This window comes from Pleurodeles waltl, chromosome 8, assembly GCF_031143425.1.
Source record: "Pleurodeles waltl isolate 20211129_DDA chromosome 8, aPleWal1.hap1.20221129, whole genome shotgun sequence".
NCBI classification, from domain to species: Eukaryota; Metazoa; Chordata; class Amphibia; order Caudata; family Salamandridae; genus Pleurodeles; species Pleurodeles waltl.
Genome location: NC_090447.1, coordinates 874,323,605 through 874,347,868, shown reverse-complemented (window position 1 = coordinate 874,347,868; position 24,264 = coordinate 874,323,605).

The following is a 24,264-nucleotide window of genomic DNA, read 5'->3' as shown; positions in this document are numbered from 1 at the left end:
CCCCCTACGCCGGCGCTGCCTGGTGTACGTGGTTTTTCTCGCGCACACCAGGCAGCGCCGGTCTGCTTGCGCCGGCTAACGCCATTCAATAAATACGGCGCCCGCATGGCGCTTCAGAATGGCGTTAGCCGGCGCAAAACTTTTTGACGCTAAACTGCGTTAGCGCAGTTTAGCGTCAAAAAGTATAAATATGGGCCATTGTTTCCTGTTTTAGGCAGGAAAATGAATAAAAGGCTCTGTTAGGACCGTTATGCGTTCTTGTTATTGCACATAACTGATTTTCCCAGGGCAAAGTGAGGTAACCTACTTGACACAACCATCTCACTCCCTAATTTATGCTGGATATACAGACACGTAAACACTATAAGTGACACAATAACATAATTATAGTTAGATTAAGTTACATTTCTAACACCATCCCGAAATGGGCGTTTCTTTACACAAGAAGTTAGCTTGACATCAAGGAAGGACTTCTGCATAGGATCCTAGGACACCATAAAAAACACATTTCTCAAAACGGAGGGCATAAAGTGTCACTAAACTTAACTGCACGGGCTTTATGTGTAGAATAAAAGTGCTTCGGGTTGGACATTCTCAGAAACCACAAACATGCATTTGCTGAGTAAATAAAAAAACATATTAAGTGTGGTACCGTACAGAGCCGTTACCAATGCAGGATCTGTGAACTTGGGTAATTGCCAGAGGAAATCAAATGGGTTCTACGTAATGAAGATACTCATGAACTAGCTGCAAGATTTGAAACTGAGCCCACATTAATGTACATTCTATCTAATGAATTTATATTAGTAAAAAAAAACTTCGATTAATTCTACCAAAGATCCATTTGCCCCAACGAAAAACATTTAGGCTTAGGAATATACAATCACACCAAAGAATCAACACAGAATGAACATGTAGTTCAATGGATATATATTTGCATAATCAAATATGTATAATGCAATAGCCAGACAACATCACATGCATATGAGTTAATTGAAATCTATGAAGTGAGCGGATGATAACAGAAGCCATGTTTTTTACATGCCCAAGCACTGCACTAAAGCAATAAGGAAAGAATGCATGCACAAACTGGACAATTCTCTAATGTGCCCTACATAACTCTGATTATTTAGGGGTTGATTTAATGTTTGGCTCATTTGGCACTCCGTTGCAATGTTGATGAAGTACCTTCCCCACGAAACTCACAGTCTGGCTGCCCAATTTAGAAGTGCCCTGGCACAGTACCGGTTGCCGGAGACCATTCGCCCAATTTAAAATCGGCATTTAGATAGCTTTATTGTACCTGGCCATCACCACCAGGTAAATCCTGGTGGTGAGGGGCAGTAAAAATAAACAAGAATTGCAAAGCCAATAGGTCTTGCCTATGCAAGAGCTAGTGGCTTTGGCAATATGATTTAGCCATGTTGTACACCAGCGTGTCTGCTGTTCGGCATGGCTAAACGTTTGTGGTGTAAAGGAAAGTGGTGTGGAGTGTTGTAAAGTGGAGTGTGATGGAGCTTTGTGGAGTGTTATGGGGTGGGGTAGAGAGTCGTGGAATGGGGTAGAGTAGAGTGTCATGGAGTAGCATGGAGTAGCATAGAGTGTTGTGGAGTGTTGTGGAGGGTATACAGTGTTGTAGAGTGGAGTGTCATAGAGTGGAGTAGAGTGGAGTAGAGTGGCATAGAGTGGACTAAAGTGGCATAGAGTGGAGTGGCATTGAGTGGCATGGGGTGGCATAGAGTGGAATACTGGAGTGGATTGGAGTGTAGTGGAGTAGTGTGTCTTAGAATAGAGTGGAGTTAAGTGCGTATGGTGTGGTATAGGGAATGTTTCGTAGAGAGTCGTAGAGTGAAGTAGTATAATAGAGTGGCACAGAATGGAGTAGGGTGTTGAAGAGAGGAGTAGAGTGTCAGAGTGGAGTAGAGTTTAATGGAGTAGAACATCATAGTGTGGAGTATAGCGGAGAGTAGTGTCAGAGTGGAGTGTTCTAGATTGGAGTAGAGTGGCCTAGAGTGAAGAGGTGTAAAGAGCAGTGGTGCAGAGTAGACTGGAATAAAGTGCAGTGGCTTAGAGTGCATTAGTTTTGAGTAAAATGGTGTAGCGTACATAGGCATAGAGTGCAGTGACACAAAGTAGAGTGGCTTAGATTGCAGTGGTGCAGAGTAGAGCGGAGAGGTGCGGAGTAAGGTGGAGAGATGGAGAGTAGAGTGGAGAGGGGCAGTGTAGATTGCAGTGGCGTAGAGTGCAATGGCATAGAGTGGAGTGGTGCAGAGTAGAGTGGCATAGACTTCAGTGGTGTAGGGTGGAGTGGTGTATCGCAGATTGTTTCAGAGTAGAGTGAAGTGGCATAGAGTGTAGTGATGCAGGGTAGAGTGCAAAGGTGTAGAGCAGAGTGGTGTAGGGTACCATAGCATAGAGTGGAGTGATGCAGAGTAGAGTGGCGTAAAATATATATGTGTAAACTGCAGTTGAGTGGTGCAGAGTTGTGTGGTGCAGAGTAGAGTGCAGAGTAAAGCGGTCTAGAGTTCAGTGATGGAGATTGCAGTCTTGCATAGTAGAATGCCATAGAGTCCCATGGTGCCATGGTGTAGAGTAGAGTGCAATGGCATACAGTGCAGTGGAGTAGAGTACAGTGGTGCAGTTAAGTGGTGTAGAGTTGTGTGGTGTAGAGTAGAGTGCAGAGAAGAGTGGACTAGAGTTCAGTGGTGGAGAGTGCAGTCTTGCAGAGTAGAATGTCGTAGAGTGCCATGATGTAGTGTACAGTGTATTGGCGTACAGTGCAGTGGAGTAGAGTGGTGCAGAGTAGAGAGGTGTAGAGAGCAGTGGCAGAGAATACAGTGATGCAGAGTAGAACAGAGCGGCGTAGAGTGCAGTGACTTAGAGTGCAATGATGTAGAGCAGCATAGCGTACAGTGGCAAAGAGTACAGTGTTGCAGAGTAGAATATAGTGGTGTACAGTGCAGTGGTGTAGAGTGCATTCGTTTTGAGTAACATGGAACAGTATTCACTGAGGTATAGTGCAGTGGTTCAAAGTAGAGCACAGTGGTGTAGAGTAGAGGAGCAGAGCAGAGTAGAATAGTGTAGAGTGGTGCAGTGTAGATTTAAGTAGGGTACAGTGGAGTGGTGCAAAGTGGAGTATGGTGGCGTAGAGTGCAGTGGCATAGAGTAGATTGTTTCAGAGTAGAGCCAAGTGGTGTAGAGTAGAGCAGTGCAGGATAGCATGGAGTAGTGCAGGGTAAAGTGCAAATGGCATACAGTAGTGGTGTATAGTGCACTGGTGTGGAGGGGAATGGTACAGAGTAGGGTGCATTGAAGTAGAGTGCAGTGATATAGAGTGCTGTGTTGCAGAGTAGAGTGGCGTAGAGTGGAGTGGCATAGAGTGGAGTAGTGCAGAGTAGATTAGAGTGGCCTACACTTTAGTGATGAAAAGTGCAGTGGTGCATAACAGAGAGAGGTAGAGGGCACTGACATACAGAGGAGTGATGCAGAGTAGAGAGGCATAGAGTGAAGTGGCTTAGAGTGCAGAGTGAAAGAGCAGTGGTGCACAGTTAGAGTGGCATGGAGTGCAGTGATGTAGAGTGCAGTGGCATAGTGTGTCGCAAAGTGTAGTGGTGCAGAGTAGAGTGCAGTGGTGCAGAGTAGAGTGGTGCAGAATAGAGTGGCCCGGTGGAGTGGTGCAGAGTAGAGTGGTATATAGTTCAGTGGTGAAGAGTGAACTGTTGCATAGAAGAGTGGTGCAGAGTGCAGTGGTGTGGAGTAGAGTGGCATAGAGTGCATTGATGTAGAGTGCAGTGGCATAGAGTAGAGTGTTTGCAGGGTATAGTGGTGTTCAGTGCAGTGGTGCAAAGTACTTGGCAGAGTGCAGGGGCAGAGAGTGTGTTGGTTTTGAATAAAGTGGTGTGGAGTGCAGTGGCATAGAATAGAGTGGCGTAGAGTGCAGTGGCATAGAGTAGAGTGGTGCAGAATGGGGTGTAGTGGTGCTGGGTAGACTGCAATGATTTAGAGTGGAGTGGAATAGAGTGGCGTAGAGTGCAATATGGCACAGACTGGAGTGATACAGTATAAATTGCAGTGGTGTACGGTGCGGAGGTGTAGAGCAGAGTGGAGTGGTGCAGATTGGAGTGGCACTGAGTGCAGTGATGTAGAGTGAATTGTTTCAGAATACAGTGAAGTGGCTCAGAGTGGAGTGGTGCCGGGGAGAGTGCAGTGGTGCAGGGTAGAGAGTAGTGGCATAAAGTGCAATGGCGTAGAGTGGTGTAGAGTGTAGTGGTGCAGAGTAGATTGGAGTGGCATAGAGTGAGCTGACATATAATGGTGTAGAATTGAGTGGTACAGAGTAGAGTGTATTGGCGTAGAGTGCAGTTGCATAGAGTGGCAGTGGTGCAGAATAGAATGCAGAGGTGTACAGCAAAATGGCATGGAGTGGAATGGTGCAGAGTAGAGTACAGTTGCGTGGAGTAGTGCAGAGTAGAGTGGAGAGGGGCAAAGTGGTGTATGCATGATGTGGTAGTGCACCACCATTACAGACACATCTGCAACTGAAATTACCATTATATTTGCACAGATATACAGTTTTACTGATAAGAGTACAGCGCACAAATGATAATGTGTGGAAATGTTGTCACCTACTCTATTGATTTGTTTTGATCATACTAAAATATCTGTTTACACCACACTTCACAGCCTTCCTCTAGCACACCCTTAGTAGCCAGTATGAGTGTCACATAAATTCTCTCACTTTGAAATCAGAGAAAGAAAAGTAAACAATAAGCTCCCTGGAAAACACAGCCTGACATTTGACCTCTGTATTTGAAAGCACAGCAAATGTGACAAGATTTAAAGGCCTATTTACAAAAAACAAACACCAGTGGAAGGATACAGTAAATAAAGTATGGGCCACTGAAGGGTCAAACTCAAGCTTGACAGACTAATGCAAATAAAGCCAACAAATAGAAAGCAAGCAAACGTGAGTTACAAATGGGAAAACAAATGGTAAGCAATGGGCAGAATGCATTCCTAGGGAAGCTTTCCGAATGTCCCCAAGATGGGTTAGCAAACAAGACAACTGCGCTATCTGGTAGGCTGCGACACGAAAAGGACCCCAACACCATTAGTTTTACTTTTTTCAAAAACAAATTCCCGATTTGGAAGTTTGTTTTTGAGAAAGTAATATTTTGTAAAAGTTTGAAGGCTTTCCGTCATATTTGATGGAGCTGGTCTCCAAACCTTTACAACACTGACAGGAAACGCAGTGACAATGTTAAAAGATGTCCATGGCAGACATCTCTAAATTTGGGGCATGGGATGTCTGTTATAGCGACTGAAACATTTACTCTGTCGCCCTGATGGACGTAACTCAGACTTCCAATGTCTAAATCAGGGCTTTAGTCACTGTCTTTCCCTTGATGCAAAGTTTTCAATGAGAGATATAGGCACAATGGGAGCAGACATTAACACGTAATAAATAGTTTAAAGTACCGAAATGCAAACTGTGCTTATTAGTAAATAATATACATCGTAGTGCTGTAAAATCTCCTAACGGGTCCTGAAGAACCACCATTGTCAACAATATACAACATGGATCAATGCTTCATTCAGGGTCAGTTAAAATATTTTAGTGGTGTGATGCGTTTTTATAACAGCACTTTAAGTTTGAGACTTTTTAGAGGTTGCTGTCCTCAACAAAGGTAGCCTTACCTTCCATCAAACCTTTTTTTGCAGTTACCTAATTTTTAACAACGTGGTTTATGTACAGAGGATGTGCAAAATGAATGTCCTTTACATAACATGTATTCCTGTTGGTCAACTTACTGTGAGTCAGTAAAGCTTTCTCAGGCAGATGAAATGCCGGGGTGCTCCTGCTGCGATTGGCACAATACCGACACATATGCCCACCTGCGTACATGTCAATATTGTGTGCGTTGAGGACAATCATCATTAGAGCATAGAGGCTTGATGTAACATTTCTTTTCTCATATCGGGAGAGGAGGACCAAATTATTCGTCAGGGTTGATTACACTATGTGTCAAAAAAGCCAAATTATGCGGGTTAATAGTGCAGCACATTTTGTGATAATATTGCGTTGTACACCTGGTAGCACTGTCTGGTCAAAGATTGTACCCTACCAGTGCCAGTTTAACAACTAAATACAGTAATAACTGAAAGATAATCAGTCAACCACTAACAAAGGGACTTTCACTGCGCAAGAACAAGTGCTGTTTTTGGTCGTGTTTGATCCTACTGAACTAGAAGCAATTTTTGGTTAAAATCAGCAGATTATGCAGCACATAATGGATTAAGTAGCAAATGTAGCAAATCCTTAGTTACGCGGAAAACGCAGCAGAATTGCTTAATTCCAATGGCCCTGCCCAAAACCATGCATATGCACAATAATAACCAAAACATTACACAGCTATGGTATATACTTGCATTCTCACTTCAGAAATCCACGAAGAGCCACTGATCCAAGCATTGGACCAATAATTTGTTTTTTTTTAAACGCCTCCTCAGTGGCAGTATGTGCTCTAGAAATACATTTACAATTACAATGTTCTAGTCATGATATTTCTGAATTAACAATAGCAATCGGGGAAGACAATATTTGAAGATAAAAAATAATTGCATTTGTATTTTTACAACAATTTGAGGTAGCAAGGAGGTAATATTCGGGTGATACAATAAGTGGAATTTGTTTCAATAAAGACATGTTCTTAGAGGAAAAGAAATAAAAGCCTCCTTTTGAGCACAAGGAGAGGACGGCCACACCATGAAGGGGTTGAAAGGGATGGTAATGAAAGTGAAACGCTGTTGGTTTGAAATAGATAATGAGCAACAAGAGAAGGAAAGGGGCTCGGGGAACAGAATAATTGAAGGCGCCCCGCAGCCTCCAGACGACTTCTGCAGTGTTTGTCTCTAAAACGCCACCTGCCAGAAGATAATGACCACAAAGCTTTATCCAAGTTGATATTAGCCACTACCACACATGTAAACTAAATTCTGTAAAATATAACGTGTTAACGTGCGTCCCTTTTGAAGCGAGGAATAATTTGTAGAGATTGTGTGCGCATGCGTGTGAGGGAGTGAGGAAGCGTTCGCGGAGTACCTCACATCGGGTAAGCAGGAGTATATCTCTGTGTTAAAGGGAAAGCCACAGTCCGAATTTGAAAAGAGATAAATGACAGAATATTAAGTGGACCAACATGTACTACACTCAACCCGACTGCATTTCTAGCGTGTTAAGCTTGCTCTGTGGCATCTTCGAGGATCTCCCCTGCATGTGTGTTTATGCACGGTATAAACATGTCTAGTGCTTAAACTGCTATAGTTTTTCTTAATCACAACTTCGACACGAGTTGTCCTTGGTAAATGTGCTGAATGCCCAGCATATGCTTCAAGAAGCGTGGTTGACTTTCATTGCGCGGACAGCTTTGTTGCACTGATTGATGTGCAATGGGTGGCAACGACGGCGGGTGGTGACGTCACGGCAGCCATTGTCTTCCTGGAGCCTCATCCGTCAGGCTGTCACCTCCACCTCCTGTGCAGGTCACTGTGGAATGAAGGACAGAGCAGGTGAATATGCGGCTCTCAAGGGACTCGAGAGAAATCCTTCGTTTTTCAAGTCGATCTGGCTCTTTAAAGGCCAGAGGTGACAGGGTGTGCCCTAGCCAGGAGACAGAAGATGCAGCTGAGCTGTAAATAAGGTTACTTATACATAATAATAATAACAGAAGCAGGAGTTTGTTTTCTCGATACGGGAAACAAACGGTCTCATGCTCAAGGAGATTTTGCATTTAGTAGGGGCCATTTTATATTTTACTGCCCATGCCCGTCATGCCTGGCATAGAAACATGGGCAGGATACATGAACGGCTTTAACTCTGCCCTAAATAGGACGGGATGACGCTCGCTCACTGACAAGGCGGGTCCTGCCATTTTACGGAGGCCCCCCCGTTTAGCACAGTTCAAACTCTTAGACATATAGCCTTATATAACCCATAAATACCATCCCTGGTGGCATTAGTATTTACTGGAATCTGTATTATCCTCTAAGGACCTGGTGAATGTACAGGTAGGTCACTAGAAATGAGTGCAAATTGTTCACCAACTTTTTTGCGATCTCCCTAGTAATTTACAATATGGTCTAGGTACTAATAGAGCATATGACAAAATGGCCATTTGCAGAGGATCGCACAACAATCTTCCTAATTAATATTAAATAGGGAAATCCCTATTAGCAAGTATCTACTGTTGGCTAGAAGCACAGTGATGGTGGCCTACAAGGGACAGGTGACCTCCATCATTGCATTCATATTCCTAAACTTATGTTTTAAAAGTAGCCCCTATTTTTAAGGGACAGATTCTGCTTTTCAACGAAAACGCTTTCCATCTAGAAAGATATTGGGGGCAGGCGTAATGTGGCCCACAGGGCCACTGTCTACTTACCCCAGGCCAACATGATTCACAAAGCTTGAGCTGTCCCATTGTGACAGCTTCCCCTTTGAAAATCAGATATAACCCCAACTCAGGTCTTGGTATATGCTCAATAGTTTGTGACTGCAAAAAAAAAGAAAAACATTGACACATATCTTTGTGATTCATTGTTAGGTGGGGCCGCCCCTTTCACGACCCTTACAATTAAGGTTCAGAATGAGTTGCAGAACCCATTTTGCGAGACAAAAATTATTTTCGAACACAAAAAACTTGTTATTTTACATCACAAAATAGTGTTTTGTTGTTGCAAATGCTGTGTCTTTTAATTGCAGGGTTTGAGACTGCAACAATGTTTTACATCAGGATATATAGATTTGTGGGAGCTGTAATGAAACCCTAAAAAAGGTGCAATACTCAGCTGCTCACAGTATCATTCAAAGAGGTCAGTTGGGCAGATTGTTACAACTTTTTCCAAGCAATTAACTTGTGTCTGGAGAAATCTTACTACATGTAGACATAAATGGGTTATGATTCTCTAATGCATATTATTGTTAGAGCTATCAATATGCATGACCAAAGTTGATCTTACTGACTAAATAAAGTCCTGAGTTTATGGACTTCACATCCGCTCACCAAGCCTTTGTTTGTGTGATTGAGAAGGGTAAGCAAATTCTTAGAATGTGTGCCACAGTACTCTCAATGTAAGACTGGCTGTGAGCATGGGAGAAGAACTCACTTTTATTGACTACCCAAACACATCTAATTCCTGACCAAACATTTCATTGTACAAAGTGTTCTTTTGCACCAATGATACCCCTCAGATCATGCCCCCAACTACATTAACTATTTGCAGCAGTTCTGTCTGAAACATGTCTGCTTGCATTCAATAAATGATAAACAAACAATTAAATGTTTTTTCAAGGATCACGCAAAATAGTCGAATAGCAAAGATATCATGAAAACTCAACCACTAGGCTTCATTTGAGTGAAGAAAGGCCATATGAATGACAGAGAGGCTGATGAGTAAGAAATTAAAGTACTCATGCCACAAGATGTCCAAGATTTGTATAATAGTGTGAATACTGTGAGGGATAGAAATGTGTGTTCATTTTACAGGTTCTGCAGAAGGACAGCTCAGTTGTATGAGGTGACGACCTGGGAAGTCTAGTTCCTTTTTTTCTGAAACCAAAGTGTGATCTTCATCTAAGATGCCTTCACCCTTTCAATCCTTATGAAGCTTATATTATGATCTCCAACAATATTAAAACATAACTACTGTTCCTACCCAATTCACTTTGAAAGCCACACTGGGCTAAGAAAACTTAACAGAAAGGAATGGGTGTGACAATGGCTATAAAGGAAGATGGGGCAATGATAGGCAAGCACTTACTTGTTAGGGGTGAAGGAAAGTGAGCCATCATATGTTATACCAATGCTGTGGTTTAAGAAACAGTTTTGAAATTGTACTTTTTAACAGGAAGCCATTACATTTGGGAGGAATGTGATGAGTTTTATTTTGGTCTTATTTTCCACTACCCCCTTAAACCTAAATCTACTTGTCTTCATTCCAGCTGTTACTACAGATATGGGTCCTACCTCATGATTGCGCATTAGGCCACTCACCTAAAATCAGTCAGACAATGGACCTTTCCGAGTCACCTCAAACGGTGTTGGGACGTAGCATTAATCACAACAATTTCCAATTAACAGTGTAACACATTAGAGGACAGAATGAGGACCAAGAATCAGGAATAAAGTTAAAGATTTTATTTCAAGTTAACAGTCAGGTTACTATAAATCAGTCTCAAAAACATGCTGTAAAGATACAAGATCAAAACAGGATAACCAAAGCTCCTTAAGAAGTTTAGGCGTATCGGCATAAGGCATACAAGAAGTTTAGTTACCTCGATACAGAAAATTAACACTAACATTTGGTGTTTAGAGAACCATCTTTGACTCGCTCTCCTAAAAGTGAGTCTAAAGTCATCTAATCCGGGACCTAAATTAATAAAAATTCCAAGCCTAGGGAAAATCTCTAAAAGTCAGAAAAGTGTTAGAAAGGATAAATATGCTCATGCGTATAGGGAAGGTGTCAGAAGCTCAACCAAAAGTCTTCTTAGAATCAGGAAATAAGTGTTAGCCTAAGCCACACTCTGCAAAAGGGGACAGAATGAAGGGAAGCGGATAGAGGTCAATACCTCCCGAAATACAAAGGAGATCTTGTGTCAAACAACCTGTGTCAGCACTAGTTAATATCACTTGAATCCTTCTAAGGAGCACCCCTGGTTCACACCATCAGGTGCTCCTTTGTCCTTTTCAAGTCTCACATTGTAAGCTGCAGTCCTGAGAACAATATCACCCTTGAGCATCTGCAACAAATGTGAATAGAGACCGTCAGCTCACAGTCTGTTTCTCCATGTTGTTCCATCTAGATCCTTTTCTCAGGCTCACTATTACTAAGACAGTGGAACATCTATTCCCAAGCTATCATTTCATGGGATCATTCATGTAAAGAAAAAGACATGCAAGCAGAAATTAAAACAGCATTTCGTGTCAAAAGAAATTCAGGCATAGTCAGGACAACGTAACCATACAGTGCAATTGTGCACATTTAAAATGTGTGTCATTGTGCACATTTAACCTCAAATAAATGAAAATGTCAGTACATAAGTTCAAATTAGTTTCATGTTACATTTTTAGTAAAAACAATGCAGTTTTGAATTCATAAAACTGTGAGAACTGTGAGAACTACAATAAATTAAAAGTAAAAACATTAGTACAGACATTTACATGAATTCTTCTGGTTTCTAGTATTAATACATTTCAATAATGAGAGGATGGTTTTATTCCATCTTTAAAGAACACATTTCATTTAATAAGGTTAAGGCACACAGTATATATGAATCTCTAGTTCTACACTGAATCCACTTCAATATAGGGTTCAAGTGCAACACTTTACATCAATAACGTTATATCACACAGAATATGTAGCGCTAAGTGCACATATATATTGCATCTGGTGACATGTAGGGGTAGAGTCAAAGTCATGTGTCTCCAACACCCCAATTGCAAATCAAGCCATCACATCCAATTCTAGATCTCGTATCAGATAGACCAGTCAGAGCCTTACAAGAGTTTTCAAACATTTTCGTCTGGATTACTCCAAATGCTCCATGTCATCATAGTATCTGCACTGTCTGTCTTCTAATTCCATAGCTGCTCCTTTTCTATTTACTCTCTTCTTCACCTGTGCATTTTAATATCCCTTATAAAGTCCAAATAAGATTAATCCACAAAGAGCAACCATCAGTAGGGGTCTCAAGATGCTTCTAACAATCCCAGTCCCTAAATTTCCAAATCATCTGTCAACAGCAGAAAATCAATTCCCTATTGCTTCCCATGCACTTGTTGCTTCTAAGCCTTTCACCCCTTTCTTCAAGTCAGTTCTTAATGTATTTCTTCAAATCTTTGCTGTTATTAGAGACGTGAATACAGCATTGCTGAACTTTTAACATCCAAAAGACTCCAGCCTCCATTGCAAAAAGAATGTGTGGCGCAAGTCTGTTATGCAAAACCATTGATTTAATTAATCGCTCCGATCTCAGTATCTATAACTAAAATGCTCCAGCTGTGGCCGTAGACAGCTTGTCATCTAATGTGGACAACTTTCTAATCTTGTGGGAATTCAGTATCACTCCTACAGATGTGCCGCCGGTTTTCCGCTGCCCTATGGAATCCTCCATGGCGGCGCAGCTTGCTGCGCCGCCATGGGGATTCCGACACCCCATACCGCCATCCTGTTCCTGGCGGTTCGCCCGCCAGGAACAGGATGGCGGTATGGGGTGTCGTGGGGCCCCTGGGGGCCCCTGCTGTGCCCATGCCAATGGCATGGGCACTGCAGGGGCCCCCGTAAGAGGGCCCCACAAAGAATTTCAGTGTCTGCCTAGCAGACACTGAAATTCGCGACGGGTGCAACTGCACTCATCGCACCTTCCCACTCCGCCGGCTCCATTCGGAGCCGGCTTCCTCGTGGGAAGAGGTTTCCCGCTGGGCTGGCGGGCGGCCTTCTGGCGGTCGCCCGCCAGCCCAGCGGGAAACACAGAATCACCGCAGCGGTCTTAGGACCGCGGAGCGGTGTTCTGTCGGGGGAACTCTGGCGGGCGGCCTCCGCCACCCGCCAGAGTTGGAATCACCCCCAGTATTTGGCAACTTCATCAGCATACCTGTTTCCCACTGTTTCATAATCATCTCCTCTGTGGTGTGCAGATCACTTGACAACCACAATTTGGGCAGGTAGCTGCAATGCTTTTAACAAGTTGTGCACACTCTCCCTACTCTGTATGGAGGAATCTGAAGAGGACATAAAACCCAACTGTGACCATAACTGTCCAAACCATGGACGACACCAAAGCCATACTGACTGTCAATGAAAATGGTCACTTTCAGATGGTTTGAAACACAGCATGCCCTAGTAAGAGCAATCAGTTCAGCCATCCTGTGCAGAAAATACTCCTTGAAGTCAGGAGGCCTCGGCCACACCTGAAACAGTACAGACACAACAAGCACAGGATCTGAATCAGGTAGTGGCACATCTTGAATGTCCGGTCTTGGCTTGATGCACAGTTCAGTGACATCTAGATATTCATGCGCAACTTCATTTTCAACATCATTATCATTCACAGTTAAAGGCAGTACATTTTCAGGATTCAGTGTTGTGCATCTCCTGACAGCCACATTTGTTGCAGCATGTATGGTCTGCTCATATCACATCAAACAACTGTTTGTAAGGTACTGGGTTCTGGGCAGGTCAATATCTCCACTGAGTAGGGGACATTGAAAGGATGATCCAAAGGATGATCCATAACAGTGCTCTCACACTGTTCCATGCTGACACCTGTAGCGGTCAAGGCTTTAAGACAGACAGGCAATAAAGCAGCTACTGGGTTAAGTGTAGCTGAAAAATAAAATAGGCAATGGGTCTGCGAGCAGTCCTGGGCATCTGAGTTAGCACTGAGAGTGCGTATCCCTCCCTCTCACTGAAAAACAAAGTAAATAATTTGTTGTAATTGGGCATTCCCAAGGCAGGGGCACAACAGAGACTTTCTCTCAGCTGTGAGAAGGCATGCATACAAATGTCATCCCAAGGTACTGGATCTGACACATCCTTGTGTGTCAGCCACTGTAAAGGTTTGGCCACAAGGGAAAGGTTGGGAATCCACTGACGACAGTAGCTCACCATTCCAAAGAACATCCTGTCTCCTTTTTGAGTTGTTGGCAGATTTATCTGCAGAATCACTGAGATTCTTTCTTGTGACACCTTCCTTGCTACTTTCTCAATGTGATATCCAAGATACAGAACTTCTCTCTTACAGCACTGCAATTTGGTCAGGGATACTTTATGTCAGTTCTCAGCCAAGTGGTTCAACAGGGCAATGGTGTCAAGTTTGCAAGCTTCTCGAGTATCAAGATTGTGGGGAGAAAGAACTGAATACATGACTCAATGACAGAATACAAAAATCCACCACAAAGAAGAATTTCCTGAAAAACATTTCTGGATTGTTTTATACGTACAGTTCAAAATACAAAATACATCCAACCATAAGGATCCTCAAATTGCATCAAAATGTCAAGATTGACTGAAAACAGAACATGCCAATAACTTTCATAACATAATCTTCATCCACATTAGAATGATCCACATTTCATAGCACCGAAGTTGCCATCATCGCCACCCACACTAGAATGATCCACATTTCATAGCACCGAAGTTGCCATCATCGCCACCCACACTAGAATAATCCACATTTCTTGGCACCGAAGTTGCGAACACGTGTTTTGCGGAATCTCCGCTTCTTTAGGGCAAAGCCAAATTTAGATATTAAGTTGTAGATAACGTCTTCAGACTAGAATCACTTATGGGAAAATGAACATCCATTCCTGTAAAGAAAAAGACATGGAAGCAGAAATTGAAACAGCATTTCACATTGAAAGAAATTCAGGCCTAGTCAGGGAAACTTAAGCATACAGGGCAATTGTGCACATTTAACTTCAAATGAATGAACATTTTAGTACATAAGTGTTAGAAATAGGGTCTCTAGTTGGCAGAGGTATGCACCTTGCCCAAGTATGGACCACAATCCTAGTCAGGGTAAGTGAGATACAAAACCTAAAGTAACCTGTGGCCCCCCTCTGTTAGCTTGGCACAGAGCACACAGACTTCATTTAAGAAGCAGTGTGTAAAGTATTTGGGCAACGCTTAGTTACAATAACACAATGAAAGGCAAAACACAAAGAGACTCAACACCAGTTTAACAAAATAGAAGTTATTTATCTTAGTAAAATTAGATCAACACAACAAAAATCTAATTAACAATGAATTTACAGTGCTCAGGAAAAAATGAGGTTGCTCCCTTTAAGAGAGATAATGTAATCTTCTGACTAATGCACCGGCCATCTCCACCTCAGAAGCAAAGACACCCGAATGCAGTAAAATACTTTCTCCCGTCAAGTATCCTTGGTGCTGTGGGGGTTGCAATCAGGCCTTGCAGACCTTGCGGCACAGTACCTGAGGTTCAGATCACTGCTGCGGCTGTCAGCGGGCCTCGGACACGAGACCCGCATTGCAGAAAGATGAGTTGGGCTCTGGCACGTTACCCAGGAGCACTGGCGGATCTGCAGCTCCGTACTGCGGAGTCTGTGGGCCTCGCACACAGGATCTGTGTTGGTAAGAGGCACAACTCTAAGGTGCAGGTGGGGCCGGGGGCTCAGCCGCAGTAGAGAGGATCTTGCAAATCTTTGGCCTCGGGAAGCCTGAAGAATATGTGTTCAGCTCACTGCGGTTGCTAGGGAACCGAAAGGACAACCACGCTTCTCCGGGCACCCCACATTTACTGTGGTGAGAAGCACTACTCCTCAGCACTGGGCCCACAAAGAGGTGATCTTACTTGGCCCTCAGGGAGCGGGGGCACAAGGATAACCAGTACACATTGCAGACAGGCTCACTTGAAGGCAAGATGGTGCAGGAGGGATAAACAGCACTACCTCGATCCCTCGGCCGCTCCAGCGATGACAGGCAGGCTCAGGCAACTCAGAGAGCTAGGACTGGCTACAGGGTGCAGTGAGCTATAATACTAGGTCTTTGATGTCCCTGAGACCTCAGGGAGAACTAGGGGCAAGCCAGCAAGCCCTTGGAGTCACTAGGGGAGCAGAGGCAGATGAGGCAGGTTCAGTTCCCCCTCACTGCAGACCAAAACAGCAGAGCACAGTGCAAAGTGGCAGTCCCTCCTGGCAGCACAGCAATCAGCAGGCAATGGGCCAACACAGCAAAACAAGTGACAAAGTGGCAGTTCCTCCTTGCAGCGCCACTCCTCTTGATTGCAGAGACTCCTCATGACCCCAAAGCAAACAAGTTTGGAGGGGTTTTGGGTTCAGCACTTAAACCCCAAAAGTCCCTTGATGTGGGAGTAAAGTTCAAAGGAGTCCTCTGAAGTGCCCAATGGTCCCTTTCATTCCAGCCCTGTCTGCCAGGCTATCTGTGGGGGGTAATCAGTCCTTTGTGTTGAGACAGGACACCACCTATTGAAGTGTAAGTGTCAATTCCTCCCTTTCCCCCTGCCCAGAAAGACCCGTCAGTATGCAGATGAATGCAGATGCATCAGAGTGTCCTGTGTTTGTGGCTGTCTAGAGGGAATTCACAAAGTGTAGCTGTCGCCTAGGCCAGACATGTATGCAGAGACAGGCTAAGGCACTATATGGTTAAAGTAAGAAAATGCCAACTTTCTAAAAGTGGCATTTTCAGACTTACAATTTTCCATCTGACTTCACCATGAGTTGTGCTTTTAAATTGCGGGTCCAGAGACACCAAACTCCATATTTCTATATTCTACCAATTGATAATTACTCTTAAAAGATGTTTAAGGCAATCCCAAAATTAACCTGTAGGAGAGATAGGCCCTGTTGCAGTGTAAAATGAATGTAATAGTTTTTCACTACCTGGACAAGATAAACTAAAAGTACATGTCCAGCTTTTTAAATACACTGCACCCTGTCCTTGGGGTTCACCAGGACTGACCTTAGGGGTGACATATGTAATAAAAAAAGAAGGTTTGGGTCTGGCAAGTGTGTACACTTCCCAAGTTAAAATGGCAGTTTAAAACTGCACACACAGGCTCTGCAGGGACAGGTCTGAGACATCTTTGAAGGCTACTGTAGTGGGTAGCACAATCAGTGCTGCAAGCCTACTAGTAGCATTTAATTTACCAGCCCTGGGCACACTTAGTGCACTTTACTAGGGACGTACAAGTAAATTACATATGCCAAACGTGGATAAGTCAATGCAACCATGTTTTTGAGTACAGAGTACCTGCACTCTAGTTCTTGTCAGCAGTGGTAAAGTGCTCAGAACCCTAAAAGCCAACAAAAATTAGAAATGAGTGCTGCAACACACATCCCTGCCTCGAAAGCCTGAATGTATATCAAAATATATAAGACTGCTCAAAAGATTGAGATCTGTCTTGCTAGGTTCCCACAACTTTGAAACATCTAGCAAATGGCACAACTGTCCTTCCAATATAAGGAAGAAGGCCAGAAGAGTTAGCTTGTGGGATATGTGGAATATGGAAGGAATGTTGGCAAATAGGCCAAATCTGGATGGAAAACCAGGCGTTTTGGTTGGATGCATTTAAGTTGTTAGTTCACCAAATAATTGCCAGCTCCCCCAGCCATTAAGCTTATGTAGTATTATGTAGAAAGGCGAATACTATTGTCAAAACATTCTGATCTGCTTTATCCAAAGGCTCAAAGGGGTAAGACTGGAGGGAGATCTCGCAATGGTCTTGTTAGTGAAAAGCTCTTAGCAATTTTTATTGTTGGAGTCTCTCTACACATAGCCATCTCTAAGATTCTCTCCAAGCTCTGACAGTGGACCGATGTAGGCGGAGACTCAGCTTTAATAGGCAAAGTGAGCACCCATAATGAAGAAATTGAAAAACAGACTGGAACTCACAATAAAGAGGGAGAAGACCCTTCCCTATACCTCATCTCTGAAATACCACTATAATTTCAAAATAGAGGGGTTCCTGTTTGCAATTGGGAGTTGTCTTGTGAGCATCAGCTGCTTTAGGAGGGGGAAAAAGGACTACTGCTTTCATTTACATGCTTTTGCTTTTGTAGTAACTTACACCCTTTTAGTAAGTCCAACACTACATATTGCCAACTATTACTACTGCAACACCCTTCCATAGAATAAAATGGAGGTAGGAGCTTAATACAAACATGTTAGTTATTACAAAAGTACAGTTTATGAATAGCACTTTGTAGTACATTTTGGAGTACCACTGTAGTTCCACAAAACATACTACAAAGGGTAATTTGTGAAAGCGGCCCGTTGTGCTGACCCTCGTAAGCTGAGCAATGAGCAGGGTGAATGTTACCTGAAAAATCCTGAGACTTAACATCATTTTCTGTGAACTGTCAAGTCTCAAGATACCATCAGAGGAGTATTCTTAAACAACACATTCACCTAGCAGCAATCTGTTGACATTGCGGGTTCAGATAACATTTGTTTGTTAGCTAAATCTATGATACTTGTTTTACCAACCTCTGATGGTTGTGTGAATCCTCTGGTGATCATGGGGTTAAACACAGATCCCTGCAGTAGCTGTATTAGGCCACTCAGCCACCAGACCGGATTTGTAAGGCACTGCCAGGGCAACAGACTACCTTCTTTCCACGAGCCAGCTGATTGCCAAAATAGATAATGATCTGGACCATGCTTCAAGCTCTGTTCACACACAGTACAGTAAATATATTGTTCAATCGAAACCGCACCTTCTACTGCTGGAGGAGAGGGAGAAAATGGTTCAGAACCTTGAAGACTACAGCAGCTTTCATTTAGATGGAATAATGTCTCCTCTGTTCCTTCGACCAGCAACACTGGACCAGTACGAGCCATAATGTGAGTCATCTGTACTGCTGTCATGAAAACACGAAGACTAGAATCTGGAGAGGGTTTTTACTTAGATGCATATATAATGAAATGGGTCTACTAGCTTCATAGCTACTGGACAGACATTTGGGTCAGGTGACAGACAGGAGGTGCAGAAGGGACAAGTAAGTGGAAAAGTAATTTTCTGTTTGCTTGTGTGGGTGGAAGAGAACTGTTTGGCAAGGTACACTGACTCACTGACTGAAGGTAACCTAAACTTACAGTGAATGAAAGTAGCAGGCTTATGGTGTAATGCTGATAAAAGTGTGTGTAAGCGTATGTGTGCATGTGTGTGGTATTCTTTACGTAAGGGAAAGAGGAAATGCAGTGAAAAGTTAGATTAAAGGGCACTGTCAAGAACAGCCACAATGTCGGAATAATTTGGAATGTTGATAGACTGATGTCAGAAAATATTGCTGTAATCTGGTTTCGGAGTATGGAAAAGTGCTGAAGATAGACAAGATCAGGAATTTGGAAGCATTCTCATTTAGTAGATTTATTATGCGACCTTTTCTATGGATCCTGACTTCAAATAGGTATTGTTTAGAAAATGGTTGCATTTACGAACAAAGTGGGTCCTTTATGTGAATGGTTACATTATGGACACTGATCACAATGAATGCAATCTTTAACAGTTAAAGAGTTTGCTGACCTCCGGTAACTCCGGGGACTGATCTATGCTATTCAAGTCAACTTCCTGTCACAACATAATTTCGACCCTTCCAATGTATTTGCCTTGGAGCTCCTGGTTCAAAAGGATGAGTAGGACTGGGCCAGTGCTTTGGTAATCATGTCCAAAATTCAATATCACACTGGTAAAAAGATAACTTGGAATCCAAACCACCAAAAGGAAGGTATTGCTTGGCACAAAGGTGGAAACTGGACAGCTTATTTAGTGTCTGGTGTTTCAGGGATACTGGTGTTGCTGCAGTTGGTGGCAAATACCAGATGGAATTCAAAAGTCAGTCAAATTCACAAACTGGTTCATTGTTGATGGTGCCAGCTGGTACTCTGAGACAGGTTAGCATCCAGCTATTGGCACCCAAGCGAGTCACAAACTTTAGTTGCTGGTATCCTGACAGTAGCTGGCATATTTTTCTATAGCAGGCGCACTTTAAACTTGTGGGCTGTCACTGGTGACAAAGGATCTTTGTTAGTGTATTGGGGCTAACTCACAGCTCTGAGTGTCACTATTTCTAGAACTACTAGTTGAATAAATATGGTCCAAACAGTTGTACAATTAAGGTAGCCAGCTTTAACCAACAGAGTAAAAACATTTGTTCCTCTCAGGAATGGTCTTTTCTGGTACCATCAACTGAGGTGGAACTGGGGTACATGCGAGATGATTAGCATAAATACTTCTTTAATCACTTATCCACACCATTTACCATGCTCTGATGCTGATTGTGATCTTCACAGATTTAGCCATCGGGACTTTACCTGCAGACCTTTATCACCATGTGCTGGATCTCTCCAGGAGTCACCCCCCACCAGATTTCAGTCACCTGAGCTTTGTAGTTGTCTTCCAGGTCAAGGTAGCCCATCTCCTCAATGAGCCAGACAACTTCTTGTCTTCCAAACACGGCACATAAGCTGGGCTCCTGTGGTCCATACATTGGGTCCTACCCTTAAGATGAGTACAATATAAAGTTGGATGCCTCTTCTCAGAGCTACCGCAAAAGTAATGATAAATGAACCTTAAGGACCAGTAGTTATTGTTAAATGGTTAAATCAGTGGGACAACCGAGAAACTTAAAAGATGTGCTAGTTGCAGGAACAATAACCTCGTCAAATAAGCCCAATTAAAACTGGATGTTTTCTTCCTGATCTTCTATACTGCACCATGGCACAAACTGCTCAGTAAAAGTGAACTATTGAGACACCGGCCAGTCATCATGAGCAGCATTTTTCTGTTGCAGAGCAGATCCAGGAGGGGTAGCAGCAAATGCTCTCCGTAGTGTGTATTGGAATGTCACAGGCCAGAAAGCAAAACTAGGGTTGAGCAGTTGCTCAGAGGATCTGGCATGCGGATTGTCTGGGAAGGAAATATTTTTTTATGGGATCTTTGATTCAGGCAACTATAAAGGTTCAGAAGGATGTAAAGGCCCATAACTCTCTTATATGCACAACAGGGATTCATGAAGGGCAGTAAAATGTAAGATATCACGTCCACCAGTACGAAGACAACTTACACATAAACAACCATCTTGACATACTCACTATCTTTCAGGCCTCACACTGACTTCTCTGGTTAACCATCCAATACAGTTATGGATCGCTATATAATGCATGAGGCTAAGTAAAGCATTGTTGATAAAAAAAAGCTCCTCCAATACCCATTAAACCTCTGCCCTAAACACTGTTTGCTCCCAGATGACTCTTTTTATATACTACATTGGCTTGCACTAATTTACATAAAATTTCAATAACACCTAGCACATTTGGTGGCTCAATTAATGGGGGCTGATGGAATTTGCATGAAGGGGTAACAACCCTCTTCAATGGATATATGTAAAAAGATGTGTACTTCTGTACAACAAATTAGCTACAGCCAAGGGTCAATCACCTCATAACATGGTCTGGTTGCACCTACTGTCTGTCAGAGACTTATCCTCTATTGGTGGAGCAAACCAAAAAAAGGCACAACTCTGGTGGTGTTGCATATGTTGGGTCCAGTGCGGGGAAAAGACACAAACCGGCCAGTAACAAAAAGGCGAGGAGTACAACTTTCTTATCAGTGTGAGTACATTCATCCCCACTGCAGTCACTGGAGAGACAAAATCAGGATGCCAAAGAATAATTGGGAAGAAGGATTTCTCAGTCTATGTAGTGGGAAACTGTGGACATACTCATAGGATTTGACGGCTGCTGAGGACTGCGTGCAAAATCTGGCTGATCACATTCCCTGCAATGACGAAATGTACAGCTTTTACTTTGGTTTGATCTGTCCCAGAAAACGATGGTGAGATACATGTTATAATGACAAGTGATTTGCTGTTAAATGAATATCCCTAAGTTCACCAATCACAGGGAGTGGGGCTCTGCAATCAAAGCGATCACAAGGTTGCACTTCCTTGGTTCTTTGCCACCTCTTCCGCCTCTCATGAATCAGAAGATAGGTCTCATAAATGTATTCAACACATGCTGAAGCGAATTCTGCTCCATGTGGGGCTCACACATTCTAGCCCAAAGAATGAACAGCTTTCTCAGCCCTTAAATACCATGTATTCTATTGATGAAGTAGATACGTTCAGATCCAGGGGACCTGCGAACAATCTCTCTTTCTCTCTCCTTCCCTTCCAACAAGACCACATAGGGCTGGATCAAGCTTCACCTTCTATATTATCAGGATTCGTGACCCCTCGCCTCCCTTGGCAAAATGGCAGATGATTTGCTTATTTTTCTTGATCCTTGACACCTCAAAATCCAAATACTACTCAGTCTGACAGCAGCACATGAATCACTGGATCATAAAGTTCTAATGCGTTGGAAAATAGGTTGTGTCTCAGGAGTCGTCATACTTTGGTGTTCTTTCTTCATACAAGAGATCCGTATTGGCTCCTACCACTAACACAATTGCTGCTGTATTTCACTATGTTTGGGTGACACTCAGCACAGAAAACTGCCCAGAACAAAATTACAGTTTCTGCTGTAAATGCAGAAGATACACAATTCCACATATGACAGGGTAACAATGTAGAACAAAAGCACCAGCCTCAAACACATGCACCATAGGATGAATGAAAGCTACCTGCCCATGAAAGGCACAAACTCTGTGATTACTCCCACCATGACCATTCTCCCCATCTCTTACCCACAGAACATGCAAATTCCCTCTGTCTCCCACAAAAAATAGGGTCTAGTTTAATCTATAACTTTCCTCTGCTCATCAGATCACAAGAAAAACAGAAATGAAAACTACCAATTAATGATGTTGAGAAGGGCTTCTGTATTCAATAGATGAACCAATAAGCCAGGTATAACACAGTCTGATTCTATTGTAGATGAATTAATATATATTGAACTATGCTGTCAAAGAGAAGAAGTGTAGAATCTCCAGAAATTATAAAACTAAAGCTACTAAGATTTCCCTAATCTTAAAGAAATCAGACCATCTGACCCCATCTTTAAAGGAACTTCACTATGTTCTTGTTGATCAGTGTGTTACATTTACAAAGGTCTTGGTGGAACAGGCGAAGAATATCAGAAATAACTGGCAATGTACTACTGCCCAAACCACAGTCTGGAGTCAGGCAATGCAGTGCAGATCCTGTAAACACGATTCACTTGCAAGAACTTCTATGGTCGAACTATTGAAGTACAGGGTTTACAGCTCCAAAACAACCTGCTTCCCCTTCTGAGTAACCAATCCACTGTTTCATCTTTCACAGAATCCCTGAAACCAAGCCTGATCCCAGGGGTATCCACCTCGCTCCAAGCCAGTACTGAGATCACTCACACCCAACAAGAAGGGTTCAGACTCCTCCAACAATTAGGAAAAAACTACACTCAATCTCTGTGCCTGTCTCTCCACCTTTCCTCACTGAAGGTAGTGCCTGGCTGAAAATACCACCTGGCATGGCAATAGTAGAATGTGGAGCCTCCAGTGTTTCAGTGGAAGAATTGCACATTTTTCAGTAGGAGCAGACAATTCTCTGAATCTCAATAATTTCTGCTTGACATACGTCTCTGGCAAAGGTACAAAATTGGGAACTCTGGTGAGAGCTGATATTACTGAGAGATTTCAGAGAAGAGATGGCTGTACTGGTAGCAGTGTGAAATAAGGGCACAAATTATGTCGGCAGAGACAGTAAGGAGATGGAAATGTATATGCAACATAGTGGCCAGATGGTGGTGGTTCACTGGGGAGCGGAGGCATAGTAGATGGCATAGTAAGGGAGGTAAGGCAGCATGCTTGGGTCTGCAGGACTCCTGAGCACTGAGATCTATTGCATGGCATTACAGGGAATGTGTAGGTTTTTAGGTCGAGCATAGCAGCGTGCAAGTGCTGCTTTTCTGACGTTATTGAACGCATTTGGGCGTTTAACCACACCCACTGCATGCCCATTATTATCACTCATTCTTGAGCCTGCCTTTCAAAAATCCTTTATTTTCGTTGGTAACTGCTTTACATTTGTCTCTCCTTAGGGCGGTTTTGTTACCGTCTTGGCCTTCGACCCTGTTACATGGATAATTGCATTTTTGCCGATAACTTTGACTACGAGCAAACTTTTTTCTTTTGTCTCTCTCCTTCGCCTCTTTGAATCGGCTCGCTTATGTCAACAGTTTTACTTTTATTTTCAATTTGTGTGGCAAGAAAAGTCCAGTTAGGAATTTATAACGCTAGTAGTTCTAACTCGAGCAAACGCAAGACCCACTGCATTGAAAATGCTCGATTGCTCTTGGAGCTCAGTTAACCTGGGGCTTTAGGTTGGCATTCATGGTAATTGGTGTGGTTTGGTTTCCCTTGTTTGGTATGCTGACGTTCTTGGGGCATGGCATTTTGGTCAGTGGTATGTCTGGGGAAAGAAAGGAAGTGGGTGCTGGACATGGTTCACGTGGTGTAAGTGGCTTGTTACTTTTCCAACTCTCATGAAAAACTCAGCAGAGGATAAATACAAATGAGGACAGCAATTCTTCTGGCTAGAAAGCAGCCCCTAGATTTGAAGAGTAGTGAACTGGAAAGAAGGAACCCTCATTTTCAAAGGCGCACAATAGCTTAAAAAGTCAGAGACCATAAGTTGCTAACTGCATTTTTTAAACAACAACAGGTGAATAATCAGAAGGGCAGGATGTTCCACCCAGCAATGGAGTACCAATCAGGGGCAAGATAAACTGGGACGAAGCGAG